This window comes from Lissotriton vulgaris, chromosome 4_1, assembly GCF_964263255.1.
Source record: "Lissotriton vulgaris chromosome 4_1, aLisVul1.2, whole genome shotgun sequence".
NCBI classification, from domain to species: Eukaryota; Metazoa; Chordata; class Amphibia; order Caudata; family Salamandridae; genus Lissotriton; species Lissotriton vulgaris.
This window is the reverse complement of record NC_141691.1, coordinates 668,927,889-668,952,224: the sequence shown is the minus strand read 5'-3', so window position 1 is coordinate 668,952,224 and position 24,336 is coordinate 668,927,889.

Genomic DNA, 24,336 nt, shown 5'->3' with positions numbered 1-24,336 from the left:
AGACTGGAGCTTTGAAATTTGGACCACCTGGCAGTAAACAGGGATACCAAGCCATTTGGCTTAAAACCATAACTATGAGTTGCTCATCTAGCCGAGCTGTGTTGCATTCTGTTCACTTGTAATCAAATTAACGACATAATAGCATTAGGAATACAAGTCCCAGAATGCAAAGCTAAAATCATGCCTGTATGAGCTACACTCGTGAGCCTATGAAATTTGAGCACTATGTGGGGCTTATTTATGGGCCCCTTGCTCTACATTTGCGCTGCGGTTGCGTCAATTTTCGTGATGCAGCAGTGGTGTAAACAATGTGCCATGTTGAGCCATATTTACTAAATGATGCATCTAGTCAAATGTGTCACTCTGTAAACCCCTGCGCCACATTATCCGTGCGTCAGGTATAATGTTTGAAGGGTGGGTGTTCCCTCGCAAGAAAACCTGGTAGAAGTGGCACAGTGAAACCTATCAGATTTTACAGACACTTCTAGGAAGCCACTGAGCCAAAACCTTATTGCTGCCTCATTGTGGGGATAAGGGTGACACAGTGCATTGTGTATAGGCCCCCCATGTATTGCTGGAGTTGCGTCATGCATACAACACAACTCCAGCAATGCGTGAGTTTTGCACCAACAGATACGTCAAGATTCCTGATTCATCTGTCATTCCTTGCGACATGGCGCGCTATACAATAATTGCGGCTCATTCATGGTGTCGCAAGCAGGGCGCAGTGAAAAGTGTTGCATCTCTGATTTCATAAATCAGGTCCATTGTATTTTGCATACATTTCATGAAGTACTCAGGTGCAATTTAACAAAGCTAAGTTGTTTCATTTCAAGTGGGATGCAGCATTGATTTGTGTTATGGATTAATTAGTACCCGCTGTTTCATCTAAGATCTGTAGAGTCAACCACACAAGTCCTTCTTGTCCATTGGACAGCTTTTATTGCCCGGTGTATCTAAATAGACTAACCGAAGGTAGTAAGTGTTCCCAACGCCACTGGGCTGTCTTCAGTGTTGGCACCTCTGTGGCTGCATAGAATGAACTTTCGCAGGGATGTGTGAGTTATCCAAAGTTTCTTCATATTTATTACTACTCTGCTTTAGTATTTAACCCCTTCGATGCGGCCGCGATTCCCCTGGTGTGCTGTAAACAGCACGAACAGGGGCGGGCCGTGACGAACCCCAGCCGTCATCAGCACATGAGCACCGTAGTGCATGACGGCTGGGGTTCGTCATCAGCATGGAAGGGGTTAATAGACAAGTGCTCTCTTATTCCATCTGCAATCATCTGAACTACTGCAATACTCAGCTCTCATATGGTATGTAGCTTTCCACACTTGTCTGCAACTTGCTATATAGTGAACTGTGTCATGGTATCAGTATATGTAGAAAACTTGTCAGCCAACTTGATCCTGGCTGACCGAACATCACTGCTTTTCTTGAAAACGAGCCCCAGAAATATTGCAGACCACAAGTAGTGAATAAATAGCAGCTATAACGTATTCACACTCCTTGCAGAGATGGCTTCCTCAGTGAGGACCTACATTTTTTTTTATTTTTGTCAAGTAAGGTTACAAGTCCCCCTGATTTAGACTCTTCCTTGTATTCTAAGGACTATGTTGCTCAAGAGCCCTTCTAGCGTCTTTTTAAGGCTTGGTCCCTACATTGGAAGACCATACATTATTATCAGTCACTAATGTTGCATTCTCAATATGACTTGTGGTTGTGGACTTTTCAGGTGGCATGTATCTTTACACTGCACCATGACTATAGAACATGTTCTCAGCAGCCCTTAATTTCACCTGTCTTCCAAACCAAATAAGAGTGGTATGATGTTTCATGCACTCCTAGAACTACAGACCTTAAGCAATGCGTGTATTGTACAAAGTTGTAATACTATCTTCAAGGCTGGATTTAATGGTTTGGTACTAGTCCTCTAACTTAGTGACATCACACTGGCTCTATTTGTGAAATACCTCTTGATTATGGTCCATTTGCTGCAGAAGTACCAGGTGTGGAATGTCAATATGTAACTTTGATCTGTTGATATTGAGAGAATGTAAGCCATTCTCATGCAAGCGCATGCGTCCACCTATCCATCCAAGACCCAATCGGCTTCTGGCAATTCTTTAGTTAAGGGCACTAGCCATCCTTGTGCGAGCACAGCCAAATTAACATTTTGTCTTATTTGCCAGTAGTTTCAGCTACATGGTAGTTGTAACAAAGAACACATTTTTATTTGAAAGGAAACTGATTATGAGTCCCAGGAAATGCTAATGACATGATGGGGACATTCAGAAAACTTCCCTGGGAATGCATTCAGCCAAATATGCTGACCATTGGCTTTGTAGTTTGTAACTCACATAGTCACGTTTGCTTGCTTTCTATTTGCTCGCTCTATTTGTTTTAGGCTGTCCAGCTTGAGTTTGTCCCTATCGTTGGTCAAACCCTGTTTACTGTATTCTTGAATCTGTGCTCGATTTGTGTAGACAGGTCTTTTAATCTTTTTCTTATCTTGTCACATTTGCTGTGTATTCACAGACAGATATTAAATGTCAGGCACATTACACACCACTTTTCTTTACCCCAACAACTTTGAGCCATGATGAAGAACAGTCACACTCATGTACAAAATGGCTAAAACATTTTGGCAAGGCTAATAGCTCTTGCACAGGTGAGGTCTTTTGGCTTTGCCAATGCTTGTTATTTTACTGCACCCCTTTGATTACTGAAGAGGCCTCAAAAAGAGAATGTGGCCCATATTGTGATAGCAGTGCAATGCATGAGATATGTCTTTTGAGACCTGGCGTTTCCTTGAGTGCCTCTATTTGCACGCCATTTTTATCTGTTACCGATTGTGGAGGAAAAGTCTAGCTCAGGTGTGGATCTCATCTGCATTTGAACACCTTTGTTAATAATGAGTCTCCAGAAGAGAAGTCTTCTATGTTTACATACACCCTGTCAGTCCACAGAGTGCCCCATGCCTTTCTTAGTAGTTCAATGCAATAGGTAACATAGAAAAAACAAGCATTGGCATAGCCAATAGGTCTCGCCTTTTAGACCTTCTAAGCGTTTAGGCTTGCAGTTTATTATCCTGGGTCTCTTGCTTCCCTCAACTAACTCATGCTGGATGATGCAAGTGAATAGACAGGCATAATGTCAAATGATGCTAAAAATGTTGGAACTTACCTATGAAAATTTGTCTGCATTCAATATTTATTGTTCTTGATGGCACAGGCCAGGTTTACGGATTGGCATGGACAGCCTGCACTGTTAACTGACATATTCTAATGAGACACCATCATGTCAATGGGTCAGTAAATGGAAAAAAAAATAGTTTAAGTTCATTGGGTTGTTGCAAAGAATTTCTTTAGCATCTAAGAGGAGCAGAGCCCAGCAGAGTCTCACAGTCCGAACAGGCACTGAATGAAAAATGCCCACCATAAAGCACAATGCACAGATGGCGTTTCTCTCAACTGTAGCTGTGCAACACTTGATGTTTGTGTAACGATCAGTGCAGGAAGCAAAGACAACAGGGGGAAGCAAAAAAATATAATACAATTCTGGGAAAACAGGTTCAAGCCTTGGCATCTGCTCAATAGCCAGTGATTCTGGGTAAGGCACTTAAACTCCCTCTGCTTAAAAAAATTATTGTGACCTTGTGTAATGTAACCGATGTTCAAGTGAAGCGCTCCAGATTCCTTGGTCGTGTGTGCACTATATAAAACTGCAAAAAATGAGCGGTCAGCAAAGCGAGATTCTCTAATCAAGATACAGCACCCTGCAACACGTAAATGAAAATTATTGGCAAATGTCTTTTTAGACATGCTTTAGCTAAATACAAAACCATTATGATGCAGTCAGCATTGACAGTGCAATAGCACTATTTTAAAATGTGCGCTGCTCTGGAATATCCTAAAAATAGCTGGGGTGGAGCACACACTGATGAACACACGCCAAACGTGAGCAGGAAACAAAGGAGCATGCTGCTATGTGGGAGGAAGTTGGAGGGACAAATGCTGCAAAAACTGCTGCAACTATGGGAACGTGTCCGCACAGCGACTCGGAACTCATCCCGGAGCTGGCCAGTTCGAAACAACAATAAGAAAGATTTGCAGGACTTCAAAGACCAATGAGGGTACGAAAGACCAAAAAATAGAAGCAGTGACAGGCGCCGCAAAGGAGATTCACAATGCCTATAAGCTGCCACTAGGAACCCACCAAAAGGGAGGCTTCAACAAAGACGAACAGGAAAGAAAAATATAGTCCCAGACACAAACAGATAAGCTCCAAAAGTGAAAGATATCAGTAGTTAGGCACTGCTCTGTGGGAGGAAACAAATGACAACAGGGAGGGACAAAATGAACAGATTAACCACTGGCAAGCAAGAGTTTTTAAGGACAATCGATGAAACAAATAGAAAGGCAATGGGCGGGCTGTAAGCCCACAAAGTATATACAAGATGTCTCAAAGAGTCAGCACAAGCGTTGCCTAGGCTCAACCTAATGAGGGAATAAATAGTGAGGAGGATTGGGATTCACTTCTGATTGTTAGTCAGTCTCTTATATCTTATTTACTTATGTTACTTTTTCTGTAGCATGGACATAACTAAGTAGTTTTTCCTTCCTATTACTATAATTGAACAGTATTTTCCATATCAATGTTCTGATGAAAGTTACAAACCAATTGGCCTACCCCCTTTTGGCTTATGGTGTCACCAGAATCTCCTTATAAATCCTCTTGTGGTTAGTTTCTCTCTATCCCCCTTAAAGGTAGCCAGGCTCACTCTCTGTATACACGTGAAACCTCACACGGCCTGGACACAGAAAGGATTGACAGATTGATAGCTCTTTCTAGATTCTGTGGGTGGTGTTGCATGGCCGGTCTTAGTTGGTGAAGTGATTTGTCTGGTTAATTCCGATAATGAATAAGACTCCTCCATGAAAACTAGTTACTCGACCCCCAGCAATGACAACAGAATCCCTCCCCTTCCTGGAACTTACTATCACAGCAAACAAAACAGTACACTGGTGAGCAGTGTATATCACAAACCCACTGATCGAAATAATTTACTCTCCTTCCAAAGTTTTCACTCAAAATTCTTAAGAGAGAACTTGTTGTACGGACAGTTTCTACCATTATGTAGGAAGTGTTCAGAAATGGGTGAAGCAGAAAAGCTCAGCCACAAACTACAGGAACAACAATATCCCAAACATGTAGTTAAGCAAGCATGGAAGAGGGCAACAAATAACCACAGAGATGCTCTACTTGAGACATACAAGAGAGACTCAAAACAGGAATATATGTGTTACAACCTTCAATACAGCTTCAAATCATGTGAAAAATATTATCATGAAAAATTGGCGTATTTTAAATTCCAATGGTTTGAATTTAAAAAGCCCCTTGTTCTCCTTCAAGAAGAGTGCAATTATCAGAGATGTCTTGGTACATACAAGGCCAATGACAACACATCCATCAGGAAGGCTTACTCCTATGCCTTGGGCTTCACCACCAATCACTGGGATTTATGCATGTGGCCACTGCAAAACCTGCTCCCTAATAACCAATAGCAAAATGGTAGATGTAGGCTTACACCGGGTACTTAGAAGTCATACCACATGCAATTTAGAGAACATTATTTACCTCATTAAGTGCCCATGTGGGTACCAATACGTGGGCATGATGATAAGATGAATTAAGATCAGAATTTTGGAACACATGAGTAATATCAGATGTGGAAGTGTTACTACAAAATTGACCATACACTCTATGGAGATGCAACACACGGAGCATCTACACTTAACCCATACTTATGGAGTTGGATAAGGGCTGGCCGATTATAAGCCTCAAGATACGAAATATGTAGGATAAACTAGACAAAGTATACCAAAAGGCTATGACCAGTGTCAAAAATATGTAGATGAATAAAAGAATAAAACTGTTATTATAGGACGACACCTTTAACAATGATTACGATCGTAGCAGTTCGTGAGGAATCTAGGATGGCCACAGATATGAGACAAACGGTAATCCTGGACTCGGTCTAGTGGTTTGGGTTTGGATAGAAACCGGAAGAGGGATTATAATTGAATTGAGTAATTTATTAGGACAGCGGACGAACACACTGGTATCGTTGGAGGATGCAGAGTTGTATGGGGTGAGAGACGCCGACCATTGAAGATGTGAGTACTCCATATCATGGGTCTGTAACACCTAGGGTTTTTGCATCCTCAAATTGGGAGCGTTCGTTACCATGAAGACCCTCTCACATACCCTCTGAAAAAACACAGAACAAATCCCTGATAGCTGGAGAGAAGCCATAATTCAACTATTACATAAGAAAGTAGATACGAAGGTCCCTAAAAATTATGGGCTGGTCAATCTCCTGGACATGGGAGAAAAAGTATTCATGAAAATAATTCTGGAAATGCTGAAGGAATGGGAGGAGTAGAGGTCAATTTTGAATGTTGAAAAGGGTGGCTTTAAGGAGGACCAATCCACAAGCGATCATTTCTTCGCCCTTTATCCAATTGCACGAAAATCAGTTGAGCAGAGAGGGAAGTTGCATTGCTGTTTTGTAGATATCCATGTAGACCGGAGGTGCCTATGGGAAACTCTGATAAAATATGGGATTCCAAAAGGTTTACTAACTATAATACAGGAGTTACATAGGCAGAATTGGGCATAGGTCATTAAGGACACTGAGATGATATTGATACGGAATATATGAATCAGTAATGGATTAAGACAGGGGTGTGTACTATCCTCTCAACTCTTTGTCATATTCTTAGCAGATTTGCCTACTGTGCCTGGGGTGGATAGAAGTGCGAGTCCCGAATGAACAGAAAACAAATAACATGCTTGCTGTTGGCACACAAATTAGTATTCTTAGATCAGACAGAGCTGGGTCTCCAAAGAAGGTTGGATGCATTCAGCGAATATTGTAGGTCCAACCACTTAACAGTAAATATGAATAAAGTACTATGCTTTGGGAGAAGAGTAAATAAGTTTAAATGGTACCTGGCACCCACTAAACTGGAAATAGCAAATTAAAATAAAATACATAGGGGCCTGGTTTGAACGGTCCCTGAAATGGCATACCCTTATGGTGGCCCTAAGAGTTAGGGCACACATATCAGTGTGCGGTCTGAAAACATGTAATTTTGATTATGGAGAGATGTCCCACAGACCTATTAAGAAAGCATTTAGTGCCCTAAACCCCCCAGAATTACAAAATTGGAGAAGAATTACTCTGCCTTATTGGCAACAGTGGGTGGGATACTGAGGAAGGGAAGTGTATAAAGAGCCTAAGGTCCCTATCAGGCTCATCCATGATCCTGGCAATAAGAATGGAGATGGGTATGACTTTTTGGAACATAGAGGCCCAAGTAGCATTAACAAGATTTTGGAAAAGACTGGGCCTAGGTAAGAATCTGAAAGTTTTTCAATAGTGGAAGACTGAGTTCCAGCTCAGTGATTTAAAGTGAGTCAAAGGAGTCCGAAAGAAATTGGAATCTGTATGTGGGAATTTGAAGGTGAGAGTTTGCCAACAGACATTAAAAGTAGGAGTTACCAAGAGTGAACTAAGAACTTTAGGGAAGGAACTATCTCGAGAAAAGGATTGGTGTATCTGAGAGAGAAAAAATCGGTGCAATTTATGTTAAGCACCTGGCAGAAAGAAGCCTGTTTCCCATGTTTGGACATATTAGCAAATTGTTGGCTCAGTTGTGAATTATTAAGATTAAGAATTGGTATTAATCCTTGGGTAATAAATGAGAGAATAAAAACAGAAACAATGCAGACTGATGGGAAATGAAAATGTAAGTTGGGTTCAAAATGTGATATTCTGCACATATTAGTGGATTGTTTCAATTGTTACCCTGGTGGAAACTGTTTCTACACCCCATCTTTTACAAATATGGAACCATGTGCCATGCGTTAGCCATAGAACTTCTTGTTGATATTCTTAATCTGGATATTGCAATATCTATTGGAAGGTACATTGCTGCAGTAAAATGTTTTGCATGGAGAAATGAGACAAATGATGCAATGGAGTAAGTATTAATTGAAAGCCATAGTGAAAATGTAGAACAATGTTAGGGAGTAGGATTTTAGCTTGATTCTAGTAGAAGAAATTTAGATAGGTAAACTCTTACAGGAATTTTGAAATATTTACCTTTTTATTTAGTAAGTGTAAAGTAGTGGTATGATTATAACATATCTTATGTGGTGTATGTGCAATGAAATGTTATGTTATAATTAGATTTCTTAAAAATTACAGTTTTATCTATAATTGTTGATTACATTATTTATCATATTAAAGTTGTATATAAATTGATATGTTATTTGTACTGTTTAAAGGCCAGTGGTCTAAATAAACAGTATTTTGACTGACTCACTAGTTTATTGTTGACACAATCCGCTACCAAGTTTTTTTTAATTAAGTAACAGTAGTTTGGTAGACTTGTGATTGCTCCTTGGTGTCAAGAACCAGCATAAATCACACCTTGGGGAAGAGAAGCATTTGTTCCTAGAAATTCCCTCCACCAGTGCTTTGACAGTAAAATTTACCATTGTCCCATGTGAGTGATAATTATGCATATTTGGTCTTATTTTCTCTCACCCGCCTAGTGGTAGTTATGAGGGGTGTGCATCCTCACCTTCTTTTAACCTTTTACTTGCCTACAACTAGCTTATTTATGGCAGGGATGGGAAGCAGCAGTAGAATATGACAGCGATAAAAGTCTTTCCGTTCCTCTAAGAAGTCATCCAAATTGAATCTCTTACAGGACAAAGGGGCATTCCTTGAGATGAAAACCCCTTGCAGAATGTGTTGAGGGGCACCTGAAACTGATGTGTATCACAGTTGGGCATTCCGCTAATGCTACTGTAATGCTCATGCAGTGTCAGTTTATGCTAATGACACACTGACAATGATTTATGCCAGGCTGCTTCACACTGTTACTCAAACAGGGCTGGACTGTTGGGGGCAGGTTTTAAAGCCCTGGGGGCCATTTTTGTTACCGGGCGGTTTTGCAGCCCCCGTAACAAAAGCGGTAGAAAAGTTAAAGCTTTCTACTAGCAGCACCAGCCCCTGTCCCCACTCCCCTTCACCCCCGGGGCTGGCCTAGCTCTAGGCCAGGGCCGGTTTCGGTTCCCAGTCGGGCCCTGTACTTAAATATAGCATATGATACACTGAGTCACCCATTTAATGATGCAAGAAAATTGTACAAGAAACATTCCTTTAGTAAGAAATGTAGAGTATATATACATTACATATGGGGAAAACATACAACTGAACACAAAATAAAGAAAAGCATAAAATGTGAAATACTTATGCACACTGAAAATGAATCACAGATAATCAGCAATGCCCTATTTGACCGGTTGTCACTAATTAGGTAAAAGTCCCTGCTCCTACATACATATTTCATTCAGTGCATATGTCGCCCTAAGTGGGAAGGGTATGCCCAGACGTGCGTCTCGTGCTCACTACACCACTAGATTCAAGCTAGCCTGGCTGATGAAGGGTGATGCCCTGAAACCGGTCCCAGGATGCTTGTTTCCGATCGAGGGAGGACCTGGCTTGGCAATTCGGGCTGGACTGTTCCCACAAGGAACAGGGACGAGACTGATTTGCTTATGACTGGGTCCAAACTGGGGTGGTGTGGTCAGCAAAAGAATGATGGATTAAACCTAGATCCTTATGACTGGGGTTGAAGGTTTGCATTGTCCAGCATTCTGTCCATCAAATGTTTTTTTCGCATATATTGCAGTAAGTGGGAAGGGTATACCCAGACGTGGGTCCCGGGCTCACTACACCACTGTGTTCAAGCTAGCCTGGCTGATGAAGGGTGATGCCCTGAAACTGGCTCCAAGGATGCTTGGTTCCGATCCAGGGAGGACCTGGCTTTGCAGTTCGGGCTGGAGTGTTCCCACAAGGAACAGGGTCAAGACTGATTTGCATATGGCTGGGTCCAAACTGGGGTGGTGTGGTGAGCAAAAGAATGATGGATTAAACCTAGATCCTTGTGACTGAGGGTGAATATTTGCATTGTCCAGCATTCCGTCCATCAATTGTTTCTTTTGCATACTTTTATTTGAAGCAATATCATGTATACTACACTACACTACACAACAACTGCAATAATTGTACTTACCTTCTCAGCTACCAAAAACAAAATAATAAATAACTGAACGCATAGGAAATCGATTGTTACAGATGGAAGATGGAGTATACGAAGAGAAAAGAGGAATTAGTTGCTACCAGAAACATTAAATCAGAGAACGTACATAACAAGGGAATGCTATATACCATACACAGACCTTATAATTACACGCAAAGTACAGTACAATCAGCAAATACAAAACTTTTCATTGTAAGGAGCACAGTTATCTTAGAGGTAGGAAACACTCACTAATGACATAAAGTATTCAGGTGTTGGTATTTCTAGAAAATCAGTTTCTTAGTTGGATCTTGAAGTTGCTTAGTCCCACCAACAGGAGATTGGTAGTTAATTACAGAGTGATATCTCTTCCACTTCCATGACTTTCCCCCAGGTTTAGTTAAAGGCAATTTGTGATTACTGCTCTGCATTGCAGTAAAAAATAAATTTGTCCCTTGCCACATTAATTTTAGTGCAATGCTGAGCAACAAGTAAAGATGCTGCGCTGCGTGGCTCTAAAGGGAGAGAACATCGCAGATCCATAGCTACTAAGATATGTTGCTTCTGCTATCTTTTCCAGCACCAGCATGCAAACAGCCGCCAAAGGCACTTACACACCTCTGCACCATAGTGCAAATGTGTGTGTGTTGTCTATCATAGATTCTACCCTCCAGTACAACATACTTTGCTTAGACTAACTTTAAAAGTTTGCATGCATTGTTAGTGTGTTGTACAAACATAGAATTTGGAAAAAGATAAGAGAAAAGAGAAGATTTTTCCTTGTTAATGCCTGCCTCAAGGAATCCCAATGTTTTGGTGTAAAGTCATGCCTATCAATTTTATTAGATAAGTTGCTGCGTTATCCATCGGGTTAAAACTCAGCGGACTGACACGATGGCTTTCACCACTTGAGGATCATTGCAGTATTCCACGTACCTCGTACATGACCCTCCGTTGAACAGTATGCTCCCAGATGAAAGGCTTTCAAGCCCGAAATGCATTGGAGCGTTTAGGAGCATTTACGCAACATTGTGATTGTTATTAAACGTGTGGAAATGAATTTGAATTTCAACATCTAAATCATGATGAATAATTGAAGATTGAGAAATAAAATCTGCAAAATAAAAAATTATACTATCTTACAAGAGGAGTCTTGTTCCGAGAACCTAAGGTGTGCCCTACCTAGGGATGCATTCACCTCACTGTGGATGCACTTGTTTATGATATTTGTGGGGAAGCAACATTTCTGTATGCGTATCTGAAATCCCCAAAGACATGGCTATGCAAGGTTGAACTTTTTGCTTACTCACTGACGAAGATATAGCTACCAAATGTTTTGAATTATCAGTGTGTGAGCATTTGGGGGCCAATTCACAAAGGTAAGTTTACACATGTAGATTTATTCAGTTGTAAAGATACTATTCCGTTTAATAATAGCTTTACACATTTTGCTACTTACCATTTCCAAGTGCAAACTTACTTAAGGTGCAGACTTACATATCTCCACACACTAAAACAGGGGGTGGAGCCTCTGGAGCAGAATTTATGACTGTAAAGTTAATGCTAGTAACATTTCCCTGGGGGGGAAGAAGTTTTCTGACACTGGGTTGGTGAGCTTCCTAGATAAAGTAGTGGGAAAAATTAAAGAAAGTTTAACTGAAAATAACACTGTAATTTAACTAACTTTAATTATTAACTGCAAACAAAAAATTGTTCCATCACATTATCTCATAAAATTTTATTTTACTAAATATTTTAATAATTTCAAATCACGAACCTTCACAAAACTTCCACCCTATTATAATTTTCAAATTGACTTTCTGTTTAGTAATATTAAATGTTTAAAAGTTATAAAAATTATATTTATGTTTGAACTATATATATATTTTTATATATATATATTGCCTCCTTACCTACTTACCTACTGGCGGTTGGCAGTGGGTAGTTATAGTTAGGATGTACTTTCCATAGGAAGAGCATTTCTTCACTTGCCAATAACTTCGGCATCGTTTGATGAATCCTTGCAAAATTTACAAAACTAGCTTGCCACACAGTTCAGCTGCTGTCTTGAAAATTTTGTGGTTTTGGCTGAGAAAAAGAGGAGTCCCAAAACACCTTTTCCTCATGTTAATTTCCATATGAAACTTTAGACACGGTTACAGCCCGCATTGCAGAACGGAACTATGCCAAATTTGGCAGAAAGGTAACTGATGGTTCAGGAAAGTGCCTTTTGTGATTGGATGTAAATCCATTTAGTAGTTGCAGAATAATTGAAAGAAATTTCCAATTGTATATTGAGGGACCCAGAGGATCAGTGGCCACTCTCAATCTGGTGCTAAGATCTGATTGGCTGCCAGCACTTCAAACCAGGAAGTGTTTTTTTTTTTAACACATTTTTATTAATTTTTTTTTCAGTCATCTTACCAACATTCTTACAGTTCAATCAGGGCTTCAAACCAGGAAGTGTTGGCAGCCATCTTGGGACTCTGCTTGAGCCAAGTACCAGAAAAAACAGTAATAAAAAGAAAAGGGGGCAAGGTAGAAATACCCTTCTTTGGAGGGGGTTCCCACAAGGAACCACATTGCCAAAGAAACATAAAAAAAAATGTCACCAGTATACAGGAAATAAAAAACAATGTATTATAATTATCGGCCCCCAAGGTGGGCCAGGTCCCAAGAGTTTTTTTTAATAAGGGAGGGGGTGCCTCCATGGGCTTCAGATTGCCCCAGGGACCACCACCTCCCTGGGGCTTCTTAATAAATGAATGAGGGGGAGGCCCGTTTAGACTCTTCCGCTTCCCCAGGGCCTACCACCTCCCCGGGGCTTATTTACTTTTTAAATGGAGGTCATCTCGGACCCCCCGGCCTTAGGGGCAACCACCACCTCCCTGGAACTTTACCTGAAATAATGTGAGGGCACGCTGACTCACCTGCAGCCCCGTGGGCTACCACCTCCAGGTGGCTTTAATTTCAATTAATTCAGGTGAGCCAGACGGAACCCACAGCAGCCTCGGGGACTGTTGCCTCCCCTAGTCAACATCAAAAAAGGAGGGGAGCTGCGTGGCCTCCTCCTGGAGCCATAGATGGCCCTGGGGACTGACACCCCTGTGCCTGGCACCTGCTTTTTCTCTGGGTTCCCACCCCTGGACATAGCTGTTTGCTATGGCTTAGCGGGAGCCATAGGAAATACTTCACTTCTAGCAAGCAAGAGCTTTCTAGAAGCAGAGCAAAATTGCTTTCGCAGAGACAGAACAGCATGTTCAGCAGCTCCCTCTCTGTAAAAGCAATGCTGCAGGAGGAGGGGAGCCGGCAAGGACTGCTGGGGTATTTAGGCGCCCTGCAGTCCCCAACAGATGTAATTGGGTAACATGGCCCCCCTCTCCTAGGATTTTTTATTTTTTAAACCCGGACTGGCAGGGCATCAGAGGCCCTGCCCCCTTTCACTACTATTCTGCAAAAGTGCCTCCTGGTGCACAACTAGTTGGTGGATGAAGTCCCCCTGGCTGCACAGGGTCCTTGGGAGCCAACAACCCATCCTGTTACCTACAGTAAGTCCCCCATAGGAGGACTGTAGAGAGGTGATCAAGGGCCCGCCCCGTCCTTCACCACTCTACAAAAGCACCTCCTGGTGTACCGCTGGTTGCTGAGGGTCCTGGGGGCTAGGAATCTCTTCTATTACCTCCAGTAAGTCTCACACTGTTGGATTGCTGAGGGTTCTTTGGAGGCCATGCCCCTTTCTCCACCACTCAACAAACACATCTCCTGGCACACCACTGTTTGGGGGATGGAGTCCACTCCTGATTGATCTTGGGGATAACTACCCCTCCAGTAAGTCCCACACAGTAGGAATGCTGAGAGGTTGTCAGAGGCCACACACCCTTGTTCTACCACTCTGCAAACACACCTCCTGGCACACTACTAGTTGGGGGGTGAAGCCTCCTTGTCTCTATAGGTTCCTTGGGGGCCAACTACCCCTCCTGTTACCTATAATAAGTCCTACACAGTGGGATTGCTGAGAGGACTTCAGAGCCCACGCCCCTTTCTTCACCATTCTGCAAACACACCTCCAGATACACTACAGTTGGAGGATGAAGTTCTCTTGGATGCTGGGGGACCTTGGCGGCCAAGAACCCCTCCTGCTACTTCCAGTAAGTCTAATACAGCGGGATTCCTGAGACCTGGTCAGAGGCCCGGCCCCCTCTCTCCACCACTCTGCAAATGTGACTACTAGTAAAAAACCATAGAAATTCACTTAAAACCAAAGGTTACAGGGACGTTATAGTTAGGAAATAGATTTTGAAAAACCCTCAAAATTCACTTGAAAAAAGCCAAAGCTTGCAGGGACATTTTAGTTAGGAAATAGAATTGAAATAACCTTAGAAATTCACTGAAAAAACAAAGGTTACAGGGACTTTATAGTTAGACTCAGATTTTACTCATACAAAACCAGTGAAATTCAGCAGTTATAGTTACCTAAGCCAACTATAACTTATGCCCCGCAATCGCACGGCTTATAACCTCACATATTACATCACTCCTGACATGGTCAGTGACATCACTGACAACATCTCAAATGACATCACTGATTACATCACTGTTTTTTCCAGTGAATATTTACACACACACACACATGTATATATCTATATATATATAGAGAGAGAGACAGATAGATAGATAGATAGATAGATAGAGAGATAGATAGATAGATAGATAGATAGATAGATAGATAGATAGATAGATAGATAGATAGATAGATAGATAGATAGATAGATAGATAGATAGATAGATAGATAGATAGATAGATAGATAGATAGATAGATAGATAGATAGATAGATAGATAGATAGATAGATAGATAGATAGATAGATAGATAGATAGATAGATAGATAGATAGTAATTTTCTTATGGGAGTGTGCAATGGGAATCTGTTTTTTAGGATGCGTGTTCTAAACTCCACATTATTCCCGCTAACCCCCTCCTTAGTCACTTCCCATTTAGTGGTAGGCATGGGACTAGTACTATTGCATTAGTACTAAACATACTACAAAGTGCAGTTTATGACAAGGCCCCTAAGTTTTTCTTTCCATTCTATTTTATATGTATGCCCAACAGAGAAACTTGTCGCTTTTAACTATTTGAAATACTGCACATGTTTCAGAGTGTCACATACTGCTTCCTGTGTGCAATGGAATTAGCATAAAGTCCTGTCCTCGGCCTGTCTTTGGAAAGGTATTCATGAATGATGGGATAGACAACATAAGATGCATATGAGCGCCAAACATGTCATAATTGCATTTTTCGTGTGGGCAATCTAAACACAGAAATATTATGGGACCTATTCACAAAGGCAATTTGAAGTACATAAAGTAGTACTCTTTCACATACTCTTATACACCTTCAAAAATTGGCCCCAGTACATCAAAATGGGAATAACATGTGAATATTCATATGTAATTAAAACATAGAAAGGACTGTGCATTCTTTTCACTTTCACTAAAATGGAGTTGGACCTTTCTGGCTGATTCGTAAAGGCCTGTACGAATACGTAAAACAGTGCACCTGTAGTACTGTTCCATACATATAAATGTGTTTATTAATCAGTCCCACACTTTCTTATCTATAGGAGGTTCAATGGTTCATTAAAAGAGTGCAAAAAGGAAAATAAGAAGGCAGAAAATCCTATCCTCAGGTTCTTTTAACATTAAAGAAGGAAATGTTTGCTCTTGCGGATTGCTGCGTCACCAGACCAAGGCGAAGGAATAAATGCTGCATAATTATAGCCTATCTACAATTCTTCTGCAAAACTCAGAAAATTAATCCTGTATTGCTGCAGGGTGTTTGCACCAGTGCACTCTAAAAGCAGAAGATGTTTCAGACTTTGCTAAACAGGCAGTTAAAAGAAATTACTAAGACCATTTAAGTTGTTGGTGATGAAGGCTTGCACAGTTACTTCACTCACTCCAGTCAAACCTTCATTAATTACTCTGTACAATGTTACAGTATAGGCACAGTGAGCTAGGGGCATCAACAGCACTTTGGAGAAGGAATGTGAAATTAATGTGTGTGACGATTGTGTTAAGTAAAGGACTTGCGGCCTGCCCAATGCTCATCATTTGTTAGCTTGAGTTTCAGTCTTCTTTGGTGCATCCAAACTGGCCAGTGTAGTCCAAACATCAGTTCTGTTTGTCTCTGTGGAGTTGTGAACAATCACAGATTAATCAAACTTAATCAGCAACTATCCGCTGCTCCCAAAGTGATTGAGGTGCTAATTCTTTCCTCCTTCACCCCCCCACCTTGACTGGTGCTCCCTCCATAACACTTTTTCTTTCTTATTTGAGACCTGCCTCATCATCCTCTTTCCCAGCAGGCTACTGTAATGCCCAAAATGTTACTAGACCTGCAGGTCTAAAATCTCCTTGACCTAACTATAATGTACTTGACCTCTGTCTCTGAAAGCTGAGCAAATGTGACAAGATAATAAGATTTAAAGGCATCTTTATTGCTCATTCACTTTGTGAACAATAAAAATACCTTTAAATATTGTTTTCTTGTCACATTTGCTCTGCTTTCAGAGAGAGAGGTCAAAAGTCAGTTTGTCTTTCTACTCACAAGAAATGGCAAATAGGCCCAAAAAATTGCTCGTCTGGCTCGCCATAGAAAGCAGGCGAGTAGATTTTCCCAAGCCCTGTGTAGTGGATTCCCGCACCTTGCGCTAGCCAGTGCTGGACTAGCTGAAGCAGGCATCGGGCGTTTGCCAAGAAGGCTATAAGAGTGGGGGCTGTTTTTTGAGTGTTAGGGGGTGGTTTGGCAGGGAGGAGGCTATATTGTCCCCCAGTAACAAAAGCAGCAGTGCTGGGGAGCGGTTTTGTTAAGGACAGTGCTTCACGCTTGCGCCGCCCCACCCCCAGGGGGGTGGGAGCTGGTCTGACAAAATTGCCAGGGCTGCTTTGGGCTCCCAGTTCGGCCCTGGCACTAGCTCTTCCTTTTTTTTTGATCTACAAGCAATTGTCTGCCACGTACAAAAGCTCCCCAACCAAGGGGATAAAAGTCTGCAGGCTTTATGGGAGTAGTGTGGCGTTTCATGCATTTTGAACCTAGGATCCCAAAAATAATTCAACGTGTCTTAACCCTTCCTTCCTCCCACTCTGTAACTATTGTCTCCTGTAATCCCATACCGAATCTCTCAGAAAATGCCAAAGAAAAACCAACTGGATGTAAATGGAGCTGGATAGGTCCGAGCAGACTCTTTGCAGAATAATGAACTGTGAAGGGACATAGGTTGCCCAGTGACACCATAAAAGACACAGGGAAAAACAAATTGCATGGATTAGACTGGAGCTTTGAAATTTGGACCACCTGGCAGTAAACAGGGATACCAAGCCATTTGGCTTAAAACCATAACTATGAGTTGCTCATCTAGTCGCATTCTGTTCACTTGTAATCAAATTAATGACATAATAGCATTAGGACTACAAGTCCCAGAATGCAAAGCTAAAATCAAGCCTGTATGAGCTTCACTCGTGAGCCTATGAAATTTGAGCACTATGTGGGGCTTATTTATGGGCCCCTTGCGCTACATTTGCGCTGCGGTTGCGTCAATTTTCGTGATGAAGCAGTGGTGTAAACAATGTGCCATGTTGAGCCATATTTACTAAATGATGCATCTAGGCAAATGTGTCACTCTGTAAACCCCTGCGCCACATTATCCGTGCGTCAGGTATAATGTTTGCAGGGTGGGTGTTCCCTCGCAAGAAAACCTGGTAGAAGTGGCACAGTGAAACCTATCAGATTTCACAGACACTTCTAGGAAGCCACTGAGTCAAAACCTTATTGCTGCCTCATTGTAGGGATAAGTGTGACACAGTGCATTGTGTATAGGCCCCCCATGTATTGCTGGAGTTGCGTCATGCATACAACACAACTCCAGCAATGCGTGAGTTTTGCACCAACAGATACGTCAAGATTCCTGATTCATCTGTCATTCCTTGCGACATGGCGCGCTATACAATAATTACGGCTCATTCATGGTGTCGCAAGCAGGGCGCAGTGAAAAGTGTTGCATCTCTGATTTCATAAATCAGGTCCATTGTATTTTGCATCCATTTCATGAAGTACTCAGGTGCAATTTAACAAAGCTAAGTTGTTTCATTTCAAGTGGGATGGAGCATTGATTTGTGTTATGGATTAATTAGTACCCACTGTTTCATCTTTGATCTGTAAAGTCAACCACACAAGTCCTTCTTGTCCATTGGACAGCTTGTATTGCCCGGTGTATCTAAATAGACTAACCGAAGGCAGTAAGTGTTCCCAAAGCCACTGGGCTGTCTTCAGTGTTGGCTCCTCTGTGGCTGCATAGAATGAACTTTCGCAGGGATGTGTGAGTTATCCAAACTTTCTTCATATTTATTACTTCTCTGCTTTAGTATTTAATAGACAAGTGCTCTGGTATTCCATCTGCAATCATCTGAACTACTGCAATACTCAACTCTCATATGGTATGTAGCTTTCCACACTTGTCTGCAACTTGCTATATAGTGAACTGTGTCATGGTATCAGTATTTGTAGAAAACTTGTCAGCCAACTTAATCCTGGCTGACCGAACATCACTGCTTTTCTTGAAACCGAGCCCCAGAAATATTGCAGACCAAAAGTAGTGAATAAATAGCAGTTATAACGTATTCAAACTCCTAGCAGTGATGGCTTCCTCAGTGAGGACCTACATTTTTTTTTATTTTTGTCAAGTAAGGTTACAAGTCCCCCTGATTTAGACTCTTCCTTGTATTCTAAGGACTATGTTGCTCAAGAGCCCTTCTAGCGTCTTTTTAAAGGCTTGGTCCCTACATTGGGAGACCATACATTATTATCAGTCACTAATGTTGCATTCTCAATATGACTTGTGGTTGTGGACTTTTCAGGTGGCATGTATCTTTACACTGCACCGTGACTTTAGAACATGTTCTCAGTAGCCCTTAATTTCACCTGTCTTCCAAAACAAATAAGAGTGGTATGATGTTTCATGCACTCCTAGAACTACAGACCTTAAGCAATGCGTGTATTGTACAAAGTTGTAATACTATCTTCGAGGCTGGATTTAATGGTTTGGTACCAGTCCTCTAACTTGATGACACCACACTCGCTCTATTTGTGAAATACCTCTTGATTATGGTCCATTTGCTGGAGAAGTAGCAGGTGTGGAATGTCAATATGTAACTTTGATATGTTGCTATTGAGAGAATGTAAGCCATTCTCATGCAAGCGCATGCGTCCACCTATCCATCCAAGACCCAATCGGCTTCTGGCAATTCTTTAGTTAAGGGCACTAGCCATCCTTGTGCGAGCACAGCCAAATTAACATTTTGTCTTATTTGCCAGTAGTTTCAGCTACATGGTAGTTGTAACAAAGAACACATTTTTATTTGAAAGGAAACTGATTATGAGTCCCAGGAAATGCTAATGACATGATGGGAACATTCAGAAAACTTCCCTGGGAATGCATTCAGCCAAATATGCTGACCATTGGCTTTGTAGTTTGTAACTCACATACTCATGTTTGCTTGCTTTCTATTTGCTAGCTCTATTTGTTTTAGGCTGTCCAGCTTGAGTTTGTCCCTATCGTTGGTCAAACCCTGTTTACTGTATTCTTGAACCTGTGCTTGATTTCTATAGACAGGTCTTTTAATCTTTTTCTTATCTTGTCACATTTTCTGTGCATTCACAGACAGATATCAAATGTCAGGCACATTACACACCACTTTTCTTTACCCCAACAACTTTGAGCCATGATGAAGAACAGTCACACTGATGTACAAAATGGCTAAAACATTTTGACAAGGCTAATAGCTCTTGCACAGGTGAGGTCTTTTGGCTTTGCCAATGCTTGGTACTTTACAGCACCCCTTTGATTACTGAAGAGGCCTCAAAAAGAGAATGTGGCCCATATTGTGATAGCAGTGCAATGCATGAGATATGTCTTTTGAGACCTGGCGTTTCCTTGCGTGCCTCTATTTGCACGCCATTTTATCTGTTACCGATTGTGGAGGAAAAGTCTAGCTTAGGTGTGGATCTCATCTGCATTTGAACACCTTTGTTAATAATGAGTCTCCAGAAGAGAAGTCTTCTATGTTTACATACACCCTGTCAGTCCACAGAGTGCCCCTATGCCTTTCTTAGTAGTTCAATGCAATAGGTAACATAGAAAAAACAAGCATTGGCATAGCCAATAGATCTCGCCTTTTAGACCTTCTAAGCGTTTAGTCTTGCAGTTTATTATCCTGGGTCTCTTGCTTTCCTCAACTAACTCATGCTGGATGATGCAAGTGAATAGACAGGCATAGTGTCAAATGATGCTAAAAATGTTGGAACTTACCTATGAAAAGATGTCTGCATTCAATATTTATTGTTCTTGATGGCACAGGCCAGGTTTACGGATTGGCATGGACAGCCTGCACTGTTAACTGACATCTTCTAATGAGACACCATCATGTTAATGTGTCAGTAAATGGAAAAAAATAGTTTAAGTTCATTGGGTTGTTGCAAAGAATTTCTTTAGCATCTAAGAGGAGCAGAGCCCAGCAGAGTCTCACAGTCCGAACAGGCACAGAATGAAAAATGCCCACCATAAAGCACAATGCACAGATGGCGTTTCTCACAACTGTAGCTGTGCAACACTTGATGTTTGTGCAGCGATCAGTGCAGGAAGCAAAGACAACAGGGGGAAGCAAAAAAATATAATACAATTCTGGGAAAACAGGTTCAAGCCTTGGCATCTGCTCAATAGCCAGTGATCCTGGGTAAGGCACTTAAACTCCCTCTGCTTTAAATAAAAAATTATTGTGACCTTGTGTAATGTAACCGATGTTCAAGTGAAGCGCTCCAGATTCCTTGGTCTTGTGTGCACTATATAAAACTGCAAAAAATGAGCGGTCAGCAAAGCGAGATTCTCTAATCAAGATACAGCACCCTGCAACACGTAAATGCAAATTATTGGCAAATGTCATTTTAGACATGCTTTAGCTAAATACAAAACCATTATGATGCAGTCAGCATTGACAGTGCAATAGCACTATTTTAAAATGTGCGCTGCTCTGTAATATCCTAAAAATAGCTGGGGTGGAGCACACACTGATGAACACACGCCAAACTTGAGCAGGAAACAAAGGAGCATGCTGCTATGTGAGAGGAAGTTGGAGGGACGAATGCTGAAAAACTGCTGCAACTATGGGAACATGTCCGCACAGCGACTCGGAACTCATCCCGGGGCTGGCCAGTTTGAAACAGCAATAAGAAAGATTTGCAGGACTTCAAAGACCAATGAGGGTACGAAAGACCAAAAAATAGAAGCAGTGACAGCCGCCGCAAAGGAGATTCACAATGCCTATAAGCTGCCACTTAGAATCCACCAAAAGGAAGGCTTCAACAAAGACGAACAGGAAAGAAAAATATAGTCCCAGACACAAACAGATAAGCTCCAAAAGTGAAAGATATCAGTAATTAGGCACTGCTCTGTGGGAGGAAACACATGACAACAGGGAGGGACAAAAAGAACAGATTAACCACTGGCAAGCAAGAGTTTTTAAGGACAATCGATGAAACAAATAGAAAGGCAATGGGCGGGCTGTAAGCCCACAAAGTAAATACAAGATGTCTCAAAGAGTCAGCGCAAGCATTGCCTAGGCTCAAGCTAATGAGGGAATAAATAGTGGGGATGATTTGGATGCACTTCTGATTGTTAGTCAGTCTCTTATATTTTATTTACCTATGTTACTTTTTCTGTAGCATGGACATAACTAAGTAGTTTTTCCTTCCTATTACTATAATTGAACAGTATTTTCCATATCAATGTTCTGATGAAAGTTACAAACCAATTGGCCTACCCCCTTTTGGCTTATGGTGTCACCAGAATCGCCTTATAAATCCTCTTGTGGTTAGTTTCTCTCTATCCCCCTTAAAGGTGGCCAGGCTCACTCTCTGTATACACGTGAAACCTCACACGGCTCGGACACAGAAAGGATTGACTGATTGATAACTCTTTCTAGATTCTGTGGGTGGTGTTGCATGGCCGGTCTTAGTTGGTGAAGTGATTTGTCTGGTTAATTCCGATAATGAATAAGACTCCTCCATGAAAACTAGTTACACGACCCCCAGCAATGACAACAGAATCCCTCCCCTTCCTGGAACTTATTATCACAGCAAACAAAACAGTACACTGGTGAGCAGTGTATATCACAAACCCACTGATCGAAATAATTTACTCTCCTTCCAAAGTTTTCACTCAAAATCCTTAAGAGAGAACTTGTTGTACGGACAGTTTCTACCTTTATGTAGAAAGTGTTCAGAAATAGGTGAAGCAGAAAAGCTCAGCCACAAACTACAGGAACGACAATATCCCAAACATGTAGTTAAGCAAGCCTGGAAGAGGGCAACAAATAACCACAGAGATGCTCTACTTGAGACATACAAGAGAGACTGAAAACAGGAATATATGTGTTGCAACATTCAATACAGCTTCAAATCATGTGAAAAAAATTATCATGAAAAATTGGCATATTTTAAATTCCAATGGTTGAATTTTAAAAGCCCCCTGTTCTCCTTCAAGAAGAGTGCAATTATCAGAGATGTCTTGGTACATACAAGGCCAATGACAACAAATCCATCAGGAAGGCTTACTCCTATGCCTTGGGGTTCACCACCAATCACTGGGATTTATGCATGTGGCCACTGCAAAACCTGCTCCCTAACAACCAATAGCAAAATGGTAGATGTAGGCTAACACTGGGTACTTAGAAGTCATACCACATGCAATTCAGAGAACATCATTTACCTCATTAAGTGCCCATGTGGGTACCAATACGTGGGCATGATGATAAGATGAATTAAGATCAGAATTTAGGAACAATTGAGTAATATCAGATGTGGAAGTGTTACTACAAAATTGACCATACACTCTATGGAGATACAACACACAGAGCATCTACACTTAACCCATACTTATGGAGTTGGATAAGGGCTGGCCGATTATAAGCCTCAAGATACGAATTATGTAGGATAAACTAGACAAAGTATACCAAAAGGCTATGACCAGTGTCAAAAATATGTAGTTGAATAAAAGAATAAAACTGTTATTATAGGACGACAACTTTAATAATGATTAGGATCGTAGCAGTTCGTGAGGAATCTAAGATGGCCACAGATACGAGACAAACGGTAATCCTGGACTCAGTCTAGTGGTTTGGGTTTTGATAGAAACCGGAAGAGGGAGTATGATGGAATTGAGTCATTTATTAGGACAGTGGGCGAACACACTGGTATTGTTGGAGGATGCAGAGTTGTATGGGGTTAGAGACGCCGACCCTTGAAGATGTGAGTATCATGGGTCTGTAACACCTAGGGGTTTTGAATCCTCAAATTGGGAGCGTTCGTTACCATGAGGACCCTCTCCCATACCCTCTGAAAAAACACACAATAGTGAGTGAGTAGACAAAGTCCAAATAGATTATGGAGGAGGAAGGAGACCTTTCCATCCCTTCTCCTCCCCGTACTTTTTGTTTTATAAGACACGGGGCATAGCGGTATACTCCCTTATGACAGATACAGTAAGGAGACTAATAGAGAGTATGAGCAAAGAGAGACACCCTTTTAAATTCCTTTAATACTACAAAGAGGTGAAGGAAGCCGTGGAAGAAACTGTTGTGTTTAAAAGAGATATGTGAAGCACAAATGCATTTGTAAAATTGATTACCTAAGGGACTCAACACACAATTCAGAGACCTCTGATAATCAACTGATGAGAACACATCAAAATTAAATATAAAGAGTTAACTATATGAACTGTTTGTAGAGTCTGCCTGAGGAATTTGTCTATCTTACAGTGTATGACTACAGGGAGGGGCCCCCACTTCGGTCCCGGGTTAAGAGAATCACTAATGAGACTTGGATAAGAGTACCAACAGAAATCTGGTAATATGTTGTTTTAAAATAGATTATTTGTGCTCCAAGTTGAGAGTGCCTTTTTTACAGGGAGAAGTGGCAATGTGTGAGCTAAAAATCTTTTAATTTACACTGGTGTGCGAAGGAAAAGACTATTAACACGCAAGAGCAAAGATTGTCACGGGGACAGAAGGGGATATTTTAATACTCTTTTTATGTCTCCTTACAGATGCAGTTGGCAAGT